The sequence below is a fragment of the Pinus tabuliformis genome, chromosome 4_2, assembly GCF_031772625.1.
Source record: "Pinus tabuliformis cultivar Carrire ecotype Pingquan chromosome 4_2, CPIR1, whole genome shotgun sequence".
Taxonomy (NCBI): domain Eukaryota; kingdom Viridiplantae; phylum Streptophyta; class Pinopsida; order Pinales; family Pinaceae; genus Pinus; species Pinus tabuliformis.
In genome coordinates, this window is record NC_142304.1 from 584273255 (window position 1) to 584289085 (window position 15831).

Below are 15831 nucleotides of genomic sequence, written 5' to 3' on the forward strand. Positions count from 1 at the left end.
CTAACTATGCCATATGCAGTTTCGCCTCTTCCTTGTTTTGCCGCATGGAAAAATTCTCTGCTTCCATCGTGGAGCCAGCTGGAGCGCACCACTTCGACAGCCATGACTCAAGGACCACGAAGATCACATCATCGGTTGCCAAATAGGGTAACTCGCACCATGTCTTTGCGAGGTCCTTCCATGCCCTGATGTAGACATGGTGGAAATCTGCCTTGAACTCCGTGAAGCTCTGTAGACTATTATAGACCGTAGGCAATAACTGCAGCTTGCGATTAATCCCCATTATGATGTTCATCTCCATGAGCACCCATAATATTTTGCTGTCCCTTATCCTTTGTGCATCCCTAGTTTCGCACAACAAAGCATACTTCGCTACCTCTGGAAGGTCATGCGCGATTGTTGGGAACTGGCTATCTTTGGGCAATTCCCATGCCACTAGTACTATTGACAACAGAAGCCACGCATAGTAAAAAAATTTTCCCTGCTCCTATGCCTCATAGAAGTTCTCAAGGAACTCTTCGCATAAATAGTTTTCCTAGTTAAATTGGACCCCTTCTGCACATTGCGCTACTAGTGCAACCATCGGTGTGGGCACCTCATCCGCGCGGCACTTCCGCATAACCTTCCTTGCCAATATCTGCATCATGACTTTAACTGCAAGGTTGTTGATGTTGGAAATTGCGTACCCTCTCTTCTTATTCTTCTTCTCCTAAACTTCTTCTTCATGGCCTCTGTGATGGCCAAATCATCACTCTTTCCCTCTGAGATATTTCTTGGGTCCTCCCCTTTGAAAGGGAGTCGCGTAATTCTGTGAATCAAATGGTTTGTGATGGGGATGGGCTCCTCCAGCCACAAGCACCCATCATGTACTAGGCAGAGAAATTGCCCAATGACAAAAATGGTCACTGGGTGCGATGGTAATGCGACACCCAGAGAAGATTTAGCAAGCCTGCCTTCTCGACACCTCTTAGCCATTTACGTGGCTCCAATTCTATGATTCAAGCTAGTGCGTCTTTCTTTTGGTGTATGAGATGCACGGTTGTGAGATGCGGGAACTTCTCATGGTCCGCGAGATCCCAATCCTCAAAATTTAGCATGGGCACTCGTCCCAAGTGCGCTCCTTCAAAAATAATGTCATCATGGAGTAACGGAGTTTGTAGAGATCTCTTGCTCTCATCTATATCTTTGGGCACCTTTTCTTTACCCTTCTACGGAGGAACATATGCAGGAAGCCTGGTAAGAGGGTCTGCACCCTGGGTTTCAACCTCCATTTCTACATGCTCCTCTTCTACCAGGATTTCTTCAAATTCTTCCTCCCCATCGGCCTCCAAATTTATAGCCTTCTCCTTTTCTTCCACGGTGAGCCTAGTCCTCAACGGATTTCTAGGTGATATGCACACCGGTACCATGGCATGGTTGTCTTTCTTGGGTCATGGCATGCACAGTGATTTAGGGATTTCTACAACTTTCCTGGCACTTTTTGGGGCTTCCACTTTTGTAATGGCTTGCGTGACTTCCTCGGCGGTCATTAATCCGGTATCCATGGCTTCGTCAGGTGCTACCATAGTGCGATTCCATAATTCTCTCAACGTCTCGGGTAATTGATCAAGCAATGAATTCGCCTTCACAAGTCTCGGTTCATGAAAGTCTGAGCATGCAACAACTTAGTTCTCAAATTATCAAGTGTTGTTTGTTGGACAACCCTTTGTAATTTATAGTGCCCTTTTAATTTTAATTCAACCATTCTCCCCACATACGGTCCATTAATGCTTGATTGGTGATAGATTTTCATGAATCTAGCCCATAAAGTTCACCTTAAATGCCTGCCGCCCGCTCCATTTGGTCTCAAACCAAGCATCACATCGTAAATAGTGACTGTAACAGTCACTTTCCAGCTGACCCGTGCAGCAGTGCAACTACCCTCACGTTGTCACGGATCTTGTGACACTTCGCTACTGCACATAGCCCTAACATTGCGTAGCTCCCAGGCAGAGTAGTTTATAGTCCCGCGCCTCCTTTTAGCTACTTGGAGCGCTAAGATTGTGCTTCTGTCAGCTAGTTAAATGGCCGAGCCACTTACGTATGGCTTGAGATGACTACCATTTACTTTTCCTGGGAAGAGTTCGTTGTAGTGTACCTAGGGGGGATAATATGGGGTACAAAGGGAGGTACCCAAGGGAATAATGTAATAATGGGATGGGCCATAGTAATAAATAAGGTGGTTAACCCATATCATGTAAGGGACCACAAGTAGTTAGTAATAATGTAATGGGCCCATGGTATTTATTGATCTTGAAGCAACACTGAGCCGTAAGCCATTGGGTGCAAATAATAGTATGTCACACCTTTAAAAAGGGCCTCAACACCCCTATGCCTTGTCATGGAATCACTAAGGCATTAAGGAACCATGGTAATGACCCATGGTATTGTATTTATGAGGCCTATGTAGAGGCTAAATACTCCCCATTGAGAGATGTCAAGGATTATTATATGAACATGCATATGGCTTGTGGAGTGTTATCCTTAAGGAGTGAATGTATGGTGTTACCCTACCTTAAGGGTTTTGATTAATAAAAAGCATTTCTATCTACATTCAGATCTTGTTATTTCTGAGTTTATTTCTATTATCTTACATTTTCATATCAGGTCTATAACAAGTGGTATCAGAGCTATAACATTCACCGTTTAGCTTAACCAACTACACTGCCTCACCATTCGTAATTTCCTTAATAACATATGGTCCCAAACAATTCATTTTGATCTTCCCTGGGAATTTATCAAAATTACTATCATACAACAATACTAAATCATTCATCTTGAAGGTGCGCAACTTCATATGTCAATCACACCAAGAATTTTCGCCCTGCTTTTGGACTTGCTAGTGAAAGCCAACCAAAAATCATTCTTCCTCGAGCTCCTCCAACTGCACGAACCTCTCCTCCAAGGCTCTGCGATCTGTCATACCTATGAGTGCTACTATGCATAGACTAGGCATGATGTATTCCATAGGCATTATGGCTTCCACTCCATAGACAAGCCTAAAAGGTGTCTGTCCCGTCAGTTTCTTGCATGTCATCCTATAAGCCCATAATACTGCAGGTACGTGCAAGTCCCAATCACTTCACTGCGCATTGCATACCTTGTTCAACGCGTTGCACACCTTGTTGAGCGCCTCTGCACGTAGAATCTTTTGTGCGATATCTCCTCCTATATGATGTCTTCCAAACATTAAGAGCCATTTGCACCTTTGGCCCCAAATGCATGCTTATTGACCAGGTCTTTCAGCGTGGAGTACATGTGCATCCGTGCAGGTTGGGGCTTTTTTCCATAGGCCTACATCCTCCTGGACAAATGCGTGTGTGGACCATCCTGTCCATTATACTTATCTGTCAATTGCACCCTAGGCTTCCAAAATCGCATGCGCATCATTCTCCTACATTCGCGCCAGTCGTCAAAGCTCGCTTTATGCGTACCCCACCATCTCGCAGGCATAACACGCAGTACCCAGTACAAGTCCTAGAATCATTGCTTTTCTAGCACTTCTCTTTCAAATTTATCCAAGAAGGTATCTAGCTCACTTAAACCATCATAAGTAGGCAGGTCTCTTACTTTAGTCAATACGCAGCGCAACGACCTTGTCATCATATTACAATTCAGTGTAGTTACCTCATGTAATTGATTCTGCCATCACTCTACTTTCTCATCAGAATCCTAAGTACAAGAGGTTTTTGCGCGCCCATGCAATCCTCCCATCCACGATGGGATTCATCCAGTCCTGGTCTCACGCTATTATATTATAGATACAATACAAATCATAATCACTTTCATAGTCATGCATCGTCTCCGTATAACACGATCCTTTAGCAGGGTCCAGGGGTACAATTACGCGCAGTGATTTCTTCTCAAAGATCATTTTGCACTTCTTCAGATTGATTACCCCATTCATGTGAGTGGCCGAGTCAATTCCTAAGAGTGTGGGGTAGGGATTTCTATCATCAAAAATCTCCATTACTTCAAAATATGTTAGCACGCTCACTCCCTCAATATCCACCGTTATTCCCTGCAATCACCCCATGGGTATTATTTTCTGCGGGTTCACCATCCTTAGATTCATTGGAGACCACTGTAGTGTAGGTAGCCCCATTCTCTCCCATCTTTGATTTGGTAGAACATTTCCATTTGATCCCAAATCCAGAATTACTTGGTCCATCTCATATTCTTTGAGTTGCACGGTTAGTCTCATATCTCTTCCCGTTTTTGTCTTATGCTTTCCGATCTTCCAGACTATGAGCAGCTCTCCTGGAGCGGTCCCAACGCATATGTTGATGAGTTCCTGTAACCCTTTCACCACCTTACTATCGCGTAGTAAATTCATACATGTTTCCAGGAATGTTGTGAGCATAGATGGGTCCATCTTCGGCTTCGATTTATCTTTGCTTCTTGAAGTGGAGGCATCAGTGAAGCTCTTCTTAGCTTCCATGAAGGTTTCCTGAGTGTGATCCAAATCAAGCTCTGCTTCTTTTGCTGGAGCTTTGCGAACCCAAGTACTATTGTCTGGCTATTTACCTTTGTCATCTCTCGTCGCAATTCCACTTCGGGGCATAATGTTCACATTCGGATCTTCCTCGCGTGGCTTAGACCTCATCATCTATAGGTTCTGAGTCGGGGGAGGTGGTAGCACTCCTTTGTCGTGTATCCTAGCTATCAGCGTAGGACAATATTTTGTCTCATGATCAAACAAGGTGCAATACAGACACGATGGGCACATTGGATTCGTACAATCACGGGCATAATGTCCTGGCCCTCTGCAACTGTAGCATATCAACTGACCATGACCTCTTCGAGGTCCTCCTCTGCCTCGGCCTCATCTACGCCCCTGAAATCCTGTTCGCGCCATTCCTGCATTTTAGTCAAGGAGCCGCGTTTTGGCTTGAACTCTGTAGGTGGGAGTTCTATCCATCATCAACTCATAGCTTCTACAGGTGCACTCATCATGTCCCACTGACCTACAAGAGTTACAGAACAACTATTGTGAATTTTTCGTATACTTCTATAACAAGTGACAATTGTCTGTGGCATGTTTTCCTACTATTTGACAAATCACGCACCACAAAGTAGGCGCCATGCTAGGTCCTACTTGCACTTATGGCCTTAAAGGCATCGGTCCTCCTCCTACGAAGTAATTCGCAAAAACGGGGTAGTGGTCCTTGTCATGACCCTGAGCTTTTCATTTCACACACCATACTTCTTCACGTACTTCTGGTCAAACCGTCCTATCTTGTTTTAGACTCTACATCTCAAGGCAAAGATTCTTTAGCTACGCTTGGATCTGTTGAACTCCTAGTTTAGGATCCTACATCGGGGTCTCATGTAGTCTCCTAGAAATCTCTAAGGCCTTTGCCTGAGTCATTATCTTCTGCTATGATAACACACTTCTTAAATGTGGTAACAACAAAGCTACAAACCACTCGTGATGCTGTCCATCTGTCAGATTCATATTGGATTTGCAAATCGTACATTTCAGCCTCTGATCCAACTCCCAAGGAGTCTCACCTAGTAGCATCATGATCTCTTTGAATCCAATGAACAACTGTGCTTCAGACTTTGGCCTGCTAAATTATCTATTTAGTGCCACTTGGATATCCGTGATTCCCACATTTGGATTATCATTGGAGTGCTTAATATACCAAGTCAGTGTGCCATCCTGCAGGGTGCTAACTAGTGTCACTTTCCTTATATTACCATCTGTAACTCCTTGCGCTTCCCATACAACCCTTACCACGAACCAGAATTGGTCCAGATCCGCATTTCCCAAACCTTTGAACACAGGAAACTTCACCGTTCTTGCCATATTGAATCGCGGAGGCGGTGGAGTGGGTATGGGTGAAAATGAAGGTGATGGTGGTGAAGCTGGTGGCAGTGTGGGTGTAGGTGGTATTCACGGAATTCTTTGTCTTATCAGGTGGATCGCACTTTGTGTTGAGACCTTTGTGAGATCTTCCTCGTCCCCTCGTGGAGGTAAAATCAAGGGGCTAGTTTTTGGTCCCTTATTTACTTCATTCCTGTAAGATTTTCCACTTGGCATAGCCCCAAACATCAAGGTAACTGCATAAACCTATTTTTGCACAATAGCATTTTAATCCAAGTATTCAAAGACTTTATATACTTACCTCGTGGTCCTTTGATAAAGCGTTGCTCTGCCTTGTTGTAGTTAACTAAGGTATCAACCGCGAACTCAGTAACAAATCCTTCTATAATATGATCGAGCCAATGATCAACAACACATGCAATCTTATCCTTTGATGCTTCCAACCTTTGCACTAATTTTGTGGTCCACACAATAGGACCGTCAAGCTTCCACCTTCCTTGGCTATCTACTAGCTTCTCTATCCACTCGTATAGCTTAGTAGGGAAGGAAACATAGAAGATTTCGTGGATCTCCATGTACAGGTAGCAGTCTAGCCACTCTTCTTTTGACAGTCGTGGGTTTCTATTCTCGTGCGCTGCGAACTCATGAATTCTTCTGTCCAACTAGCCTTCAATTTCTTTCTTAGTTAGATTCCAATGATACGACATCAGACTTCTCTATGCAGATTCCAGTCCCAGCACTAGAACCATTTGTTGGCTTATGGGGGCCTGACCCAAGTTTGGAGTTATTTAGCCAAAGAAATCCCTACACTACTGGCCCTTTCGACATTAGCCGACGGAGCGTAGACTGAAGTCTCACCCAAAGCGGTATTGGGGGATGTTGGAACCAAGTTTCTGCACCCTTGAGATGTGTGTGATGTCATTTTAGTCCAACTATGTCTGTCTTCGCGCAGGTCATTTCACGCACTGTTCCAACCTTCAATACCTTCGTGATCTATTATAATCATCTTTTGCACAGCCCTAACTAGGGGTTGAGATGATTTTGCACTGCTATGGCAACGAACTACACTATTTCCCCAAACTATACCACGTATCTTACTTATCTTCTGAACAGATCTTAGTTAACTTCGTGTAAACAGATATTCTATCTTGCAGTCACTTAATCAATACAATTATACAAATTCGTGCATCATATAAGTATTGGAAGTGAATTTCTTACCCAATATAATAGATGCATAAAACAGGTTATAAATACGCAGAAATGATAGGAAACATCTCTTTATTAACACTTCCAATTGTTACAGACTCGACTCACCCTGGGCACTCAGTTGTAGGGGTCCTCACACTCAACTGCGGACTACTAGGCCTATGCTCACTCAGCTGCAGAGCCTTCTCCTACTCTACAACCCAAAACTAGACTTTACTCAATATATATATCTCAATTCTTCATCCTTATCAAGGGAAAATTTTAAGAACCCCCTTAAATTTACATGTATAATAAATGGGCGAATCTCCATGGTATATAGGAAAAATGGAAGGCGATTTTATCAATAATATGATATGTATATATAATTTTTTGGCGAATCTCTCACGAGGCATGGCGAATATTTTACTCAATTATAAAACCTTGTGTTTATTGAATACACAAATGAAATCATTGTATTTCTTTGAAATATCTTTTGAAATCAAAATTACCGAAATTACATATCGATAACCTAGTGGGTGTAGGATAAAATTCACCCGTGCCATTCACAGAAAGCATGAGAAAAAACCTAATACTATATATAAAACCAAGAAAAATTCAAATTCATCACTTCTAGGGACCTCGTAACCACCCTGCCAATACACAAGTATGTTCTTGTTTGCAATTAGAAAAATTACCCAAATTACAATCTGTTTACTCCAACATATGTTGGAAAGTTATAGAAGGATGACTAGTGTAATAAATCCATTCCTTTCAGCCCTGGATTTGTTTCAGTTTAAAACAGAAGTATACAAATATACTTGTCCAATGTCTATGCTTTAACCATTCACCTTAAGATGTTTTTACAATATAATTTCCTAAGTCTATTTAATATCTTCAATATCATAAAAACCAACCTATATCCATCTTAGCTCCACATCTACCACTCTTACGGGGATGAAATCTATTTATTCCTCTGAGCACTTGGTAGACCTAGAATTAAGATGGATCTAAGATGATAGAATTTCCCCTTTAAATAGTCTATGCTCACATGAATACCATGGTATTACCATGGTTCAATACCATGGGTTATCATAAACCTGGAGCTTAAAAATTACTATTAGTAATTTATAAAAATTAATAAAATTAATAGTTGATTTTTATTTTATTTTTTATTTTAAACAACCTAAAATGTTTAACATACATTAAATTACAACATCCATTTTTACTCTTGATCGGATCAAATATTTTTTCACTCTATTCTAGTTTTCATATCACAATATTTGATACCTCTCGGGGGTTAGTAGATCTAGAGTAAAGATGGATCTATGTTGGTTTAACTGCCCCATTTAAATAGGCTACATTCCAGGTGAATACCATGGGTCAATACCATGTTCCATTTTGGTGAATACCATGTGCCATTTTTATTTTTATTAATACTAATATTAGGGTTAATAATGTTTTTTTGCATGGTATTAATAACAATCTATGGTTTTTTTCCCATAGTATTTTGCCCATAGGTTTCACCTACATATAACACATTTTTTGAGTGTTCGTATATATAAGGTGACTTATGGAGTAAATATAAAAAAATGTTTTATTTGTTTACCATACCTCTCGTTTATTTATATTTTTATTAATTGAATGGCAGCACAGATATATCATCAGGGGTTAATCAAAATCTTAGTGGAACACCAGGTGAGATCAAAGGGCCTAGAATGGAAAGAATTCATGAGTAAAAATCATTTTACTGAACAGCTTATTGGTATACAAGACAAAGTAGAACAGGAAAACAGGAGCTTGATGAATTCTCCCTTATATCCAAGAACAAGAGCTAGAAATATGGCCATGCATGAGACTGAAACATCTGTCATGTCTGTTCCTAGGAATAGGAATTCTATTGATTTGGAAAAAGAAGTAGAAGCATATTCTCCTAGAAAACCAGAAGAACATGATATGGCACAAGAACCCCTTGAAAGGGATTCCACATATGATAATGATGCAGGAGAATCATTAATGAAAACCACCCAGGACTTTGAAAAGGAAATTAATTTGGCCAAAATCCAAGACTTAACTGATCAGATAGAAATAAGCAAAATTGTGGAAAAGCAATTAAAAACAGAGAATAAGGCACATAAAAAGGACAATGCAAAGCTGATGAAAACAAATGAAAAGTTACAAGAAGAAATAAGCAGGTTGAAAAGGAGAAATGAATTACTTTCCAAGCAGGCATTCAAATGGTTAAAGGACAAAAATATGTGGCAAGCTAAATATGAAAAACAAAAGGTTAAAGCAGCAATGTTGAAGGTAAAGCAGGAATCAGAATTTGATTGTTTGAACAGGGAAACAGCAACAGGTACAACATCCACTTCAGAGGGCAGAAGGTCCAAGAGAAGCAAGCAAGCATGGGGACATGCTTGATCATAAGCATGGGAGAGATGTTGGGCCTCAGTTTTGATCTTATTTTGCTTTGAGAAACTTACCTAACCATCTATTTATCCTTCATTTTCACTCCATCCATTCCATTTTAATGAATATTTGATGTCTAATCAGGTATTTAGCTTTAATTTGTCAATTTCTAAAGTTTTTATAAAAGTTTGATTTTAAGTGCAATTTTGGCAATTTCAGAAATTCCCGTAATCACTTCATGGTTGATATGGATGCAGGCCACTTCAGCACGAATGGGATACATGAATGGAAAGATTTGGAGCTAGTACCAAGCCACCTATGCTTGGTTCCAAGAGAACGAGCTTTATTATGCCTATTTGGAGCTAGTCAATCATGACTAGTCATCCAGAAATCCCATCTAAATAGGGCAGTTTTGAGATTCCATGATATTAGTCATATTTCTTGGGATGAGGGTAGTGGATTCGACTTGGATAGGTGGCTTAGAGTAGATAGGTTTGTTAGAGTGAATGTAGATCAGTTGGTTTCATGAAACTCCTTATTTAAGAGCCACAACTTTGATGGCTCAACACATTGACTTATGATACTTTTATGCTGTAATATTTTTGGTTTGAAGACTTAATTTGAAGACTTGTGCTACTCTCATTTTTGCTGCTCAATACATGGATGTGTGACTGATATAAAGCTTCTGATATCATCTTCAAAAGTGTGCAAGGCAAGGGTGGAGGGCCCCCACTCCAAGCTAAGTACACTTCCAAGTTAAACTAGTTTTATTTCATTGCAAATCTGATTGATGGCAACTTTAGTTTTTCAAAGTCATTTCAGATTGCCTTATGGTTATTCATAGTGATTGATTTTATTTTTTAATGGTTTGTTCATCATCTAATTGAGTTGGAAAACAAGTGTTCAAGTTGGGCATTCCCTCTATGAAATGGTGAATCAGAACTAGTCTCTTTTGCTTACATGCAAATAGTTTGTTTCCATTTAGATTTATATCTTGAGATGAATGAGTTATGATGGAAAACTTTAAGTGTCTCTTAAGTTAAGAGCTTCTTTCATGTATAATTTATGCATCTTGAGCTTTTGGTTACAATATCTAATTCATTAAGTAATAACTGAGGTGGAAGTGGACTTCTTGAGTTCAAGAACCCTTTCAATGTTTTCTCTTTTGAGCTGATTGAATTAGAGTTATGAGATATATTATCTTTAGCTTTTAATCATTTATATTTCAAGGTTTGGTTATATTAGATCTTCACAAATAGTGAATTTGCCTCAAAGAATAAACAACCCGGATTGATAGTAAATAATTGTGTTAGTTTAGGAACATAAATTAGCTCAACACCATACCTCTCATTTATTTATATTTTTATTAATTTACCATACCTCTTTTATAAATATGGTATTTGGGCCTTTGGCCCATAGGATTCACTTAAATAAAACCAATTCTTGAAAATGGCCAAATGGATTCACTTAAATAAAACCTATTCTTGAAAATGGGCAGATGGAAGGTTGTAACTCCTAATTTCAAGGGCTAAATTTAACTTTTTTACCCTCTCCCTTAAAATAAGGTGGGCTATTTGAGGTGATTTGTACCCCTTAATTTCGCCAAAGGGTGAACAATCGCCCCTAAAATTTTCTATGTCCTTATCCTCATTAGATTGATTGATTAGATGTCTTAACTACTTAGAGCCTCGATCTATTTATACAATCCCATGGTCTGCAGACCATGGGTAGATCTCTACAGTCGACATTACAATAAAAAAATTAAGGGCACACAACCCTATGACTCTTTTACAAACTATGCTCTTGCAGAGTCATTACATTGGAATTACAATCTTGGACCAAAATTTGGGCTCTAAGCCCTAAAACTTCCCTTGGGGGATCCCTTGCCCAACAATGGGATTATTTCTTTCTGATTACAATTATGCATGCTGGTTAAGGTGCACCATGCCCCTGGAGACCCTATAGTTTATAAATATTGAGAACATGTTTTTCATATCATTCCCAGAGTTAGTGTGAATTGGTTTGAATAGTTTTAGCGGTACGTTTGACCCAACCATAACTTGTCTTTTATTTTTTATATATATTATGACCAACTCTCTTGATAGTTTTTCACTATCATGAGACCAAACTAATTAAAAATGCCTACACACACAACAACACAAACATTAGTCAATATTGTGGGTATGATTGTGGATACTCTTGTTCAAATCTCATTAAGGATGTGTTTCCCCGCTAAGGTACCAAAATATAAGTTTACAAAATTTATGAGGCCCTCAGATTCTCTACTTTTTTCCAATCAATCAAACAAAATAATTTACAATCACTTAAAATTGGAGCTAGGGTTCATAGCTCCCCACTATAAAAAAATATGTTTACATGTTAAAGCAAAAAACACATTAAATCTAGTACAGACATATCAAACATAACTAAATATGAATAGCTGAGTTTCAATATTTGACACATTTCTCATTTATGTAACTCCATACCCATTTTAAATGGGTCTTTATTAGTGTTCACCTTCAATATACCCAATTGCATTATCTAGAATCAACACACTCGTTTTCTTCCATACTATGGTGCTCTAGAACATACATAGAGATAACCCACAATTACAAGTGCTATGGAGAAAGTTTGATGTGAGGAGGTTGAATTGCTAATGCACTTTATGTTAGACTATGTTCACAAGTAAAACACTATTTATAGGAATATGCCCATTGTATACACTCTCATCGGGGCGTTTGTTGACCTCCCAACCAAGGTGATAATCAGTAAAATCTATAGTTATGTTTGAACCCTGAACTTCTGCTATTATTTGATGGAGTCATATAAGTTATAGCACAGTAAATTCTCTGCATAGATATAATATCTCAATCAAAATTATAGACCAAACTAATTAAAAATTCCAACACACACATTAAAACAAACATTAGTAGAGATTACGGGTATCATTGTGGAGACTCATGTTCAAATATCATGGAGGATGTGTTCCCCACTAATGTACCAAAATATAAATTTATAACATTATGAGGCCCTCCGATTCTCTAATTTTTTCCAATCAATCAAACAAAAAAATTACAATCACTTAACATCAAAGATGGGGTTCGTAGCTCCCCACCAATTAAATGAAAAATGTTTATATTTTCCCCAAAAAAAAACATAAACTCTAGTACAGACATATAAAACATAACTAAATATGCATATCTTAGTTTTAATAAATGACACATTGCTCATTTATGTAACTCCAAACCTACTTTAAAAGGGTCTTTACCAATGTTCACCTTCAATATACACAATTTCATTATATAGAGTCAACACTAGTTTTCTGCCATACTTTGGCACATACATAGAGATCAATCGCAGTTAGAGGTGCTATGGAGTGCAGGTGGATCTATTTTGTGCAGCAAAATAAATGAAGAAGTTTTAATTTTCAACTGCACCTTACAAGGTACAAATTAAAAACATAAAATGGAATTATAACAAAGAGTTGACCTGCAAAGGAAATTGTGGGAGAAGTTCCATACTATATCGATTCTTCCTAACTTTCAGAAGCCCTAAGTGAAGTATAATGGTGTGGATATGCACCTATATATACATGAAGAGTTTAGGGTGGTCATAATCAAATCATCGTGGGTTGTTGATAATGGGATGCTTCTTTTTATTACAATTATGCATACTATTTAAGGTACCAATTTTCCAACCCCACTTATCTTGCCCCTCGAGTCCCTATATTTTATAAATTTTACGAATATAATTTCCATATCATTCGGAGAGTTGGTGTCAATAGTTTTAGTGGCACCTTTGACCCAATAATAATAACTTGCCCTTTTTTATAAATATTGTAACCACCACTCTTGACAGTCTTTCATTGTCATGAGACAAAAATAATTGAAAATACGTACACACACAATAAAACCAACATTAGTAGAGATTGTGGGTATAATTGTGGAGACTCATGTTCAAATCTCATGGAGGATGTGTTTCCCCACTAAGGTACCAAAATATAACTTTACAACATTGATGAGGCCCTCATATACTCTTCTGTTTTCCAATCAATCAAACAAAATAATTTACAATCACTTGACATCGAAGATGGGGTTCATAGCTCCCCACCAATTAAACAAAAAGGTCTACATGTTCCCAAAAAAACACATCAACTCTAATACATACATATCAAACATAGCTAAATATGCATATATGAGCTTCAATATTTGACACATTGTTAATTTATGTAACTCTAGAACCACTTTAAATGGGTCTTTACCAGTGTTCACTTTAAATATACCCAATTTCATTATCTAGAGTCAACACACTAGTTTTCTGCCATACTCTCGCGCATACATAGAGATAACCCACAATTACGGGTGCTATGGAGTGCAAGTGAATTTCTTGTGTGCAACAAAATAAATGACTGGTTTTTTTTCAACTCCACCTTACAGAGTACAAATTAAAAGCATAAAATGGAATTAGAACATAGATTTTAGTTGTAAATTTAATTGTGGCAGTAGTTGCAGAGTGTATATCTTTTGCCTAACTTTCATAAGCCCTGGGTGAAGTATAATTGTGTGGACATGCAAATATTTATACATGAAGAGTATAGGGTGGTCATATCAAATCATAGTGGGTTGTCGATAATGGGATGTTTTCTTTCTTATTACAATTATGCACGCTGGTTAAGGTGCACCATGCCTCTCAAGACCCTACAATTTATAAATTTTGAGAATATGTTTTCCATATCATTCCCAGAGTTGGTGTGAATAGTTTTAGCGGTCCCTGTTACCCAACCATAGCTTGTCTTTTATTTTTTATATATATTGTGACCAACCCTCTTGATAGTTATTCACTATCATGAAACCAAACTAATTAAAAATGCCTACAGACACAATAACACCAACATTAGTAGATATTGTGGGTATCATTGTGGAAAATCATTTTCGAATCTCATTGAGGATGTGTTTCCCCACTAAGGTACCAAAATATAAATTTACAACATTGATGAGGCCCTCAGATTCTCTACTTTTTTCCAATCAAACAAACAAAATAATTTACAATCACTTAACATCGAAGCTAGGGTTAGTATCTCCCCACCAATTAAACAAATATGTTTACATGTTCCCAAAAAAAAACACATCAACTCTAGTACAAACATATCAAACATAACTAAATATGCATATCTAAGTTTCAATATTTAACACATTGCTCATCTATGTAGCTTCAGACCCACTTTAAATGGGTCTTTATCAATGTTTACCTTCAATATACCCAATTTCATTATTTTTCTGCCATACTATTTTTCTGCCATACACACTATTTTTCTGCCATACTCTTATGCTTTGGAACATACATAGAGATCCCCACAGTTACAAGTGCTATGGAGTGTAGGTGGGTTTCTTGTGTGCAACACAATAAATGAGGAAGATTTCTTTTTCAACTCCACATTATAGAGTACAAATTAAAAACATAAAATGGAATTAAAACAAAGAGTTGATATGTAAAGGAAATTGTGCCAGCAAATGCAAATTGTATAACTTATTCCTAACAAAACAAATGAGGAAGGTTTTTTTTAGCTCCACCTTACAAATTAAAAATTAAAAACATAAAATGGAATTAAAATAGAGGGTTGACCTGCAAAGTAAATTGTGGCAGCAATTGTAGTGTATAGCTTCTTCCTAACTTTGAGAAGCCCTGGGTGAAGTATAACTGTGTTGACATGCACATATATTTACATGAAGATTTTGTCTTACTGTTTCTACCCGCTAGCAAGGCCTCAAGAAATTCTTTGCACCACAACATGGTCAATTGTTCTGGAAGTCCATCGAAGGTCTTAGGAGCTAAATAATGAAGTAATTAACTCTTCAATTGTTGTGGAAAGTCCAAAGAAGGCGATACACTATTTTTAGAATTAAACCTCTTCTTCTAGAGTAAACGAAAAGCAATATCACAACATTTAATAATCTACACGATCGTGGTCTACAATTTTAGTTCCTGTCGTCCTCTTATTGAGGCTAGACCGTTGCATCATACGAACCAATGCTTGAACCACTTTAGTGACTGGAGGATGGAATTCTTGTTCAGGCTTCCACACCAAACAAAAAATTATCAGAACTTATGTTTCTTTGTGTCTATACAGTTCATTTTCTCGTAACTTACAAATTTAAATAAGGATCTTTGATCTTTGGATGTAATTTATAATTTATATTTGAAATTAGATATTTTAGACTATACTTGAATGCAGAGGGCAATAATATCAGCAAAGAGCGAGAGAAATTTAGCAGGATAACTTCCCTTCAAAGTTGGATCAACCATATTTGCCAATGCATTATTATGATGAAGCTGAGGGGTGGCCCATATTACTAATGACTGTTGTGACCTTG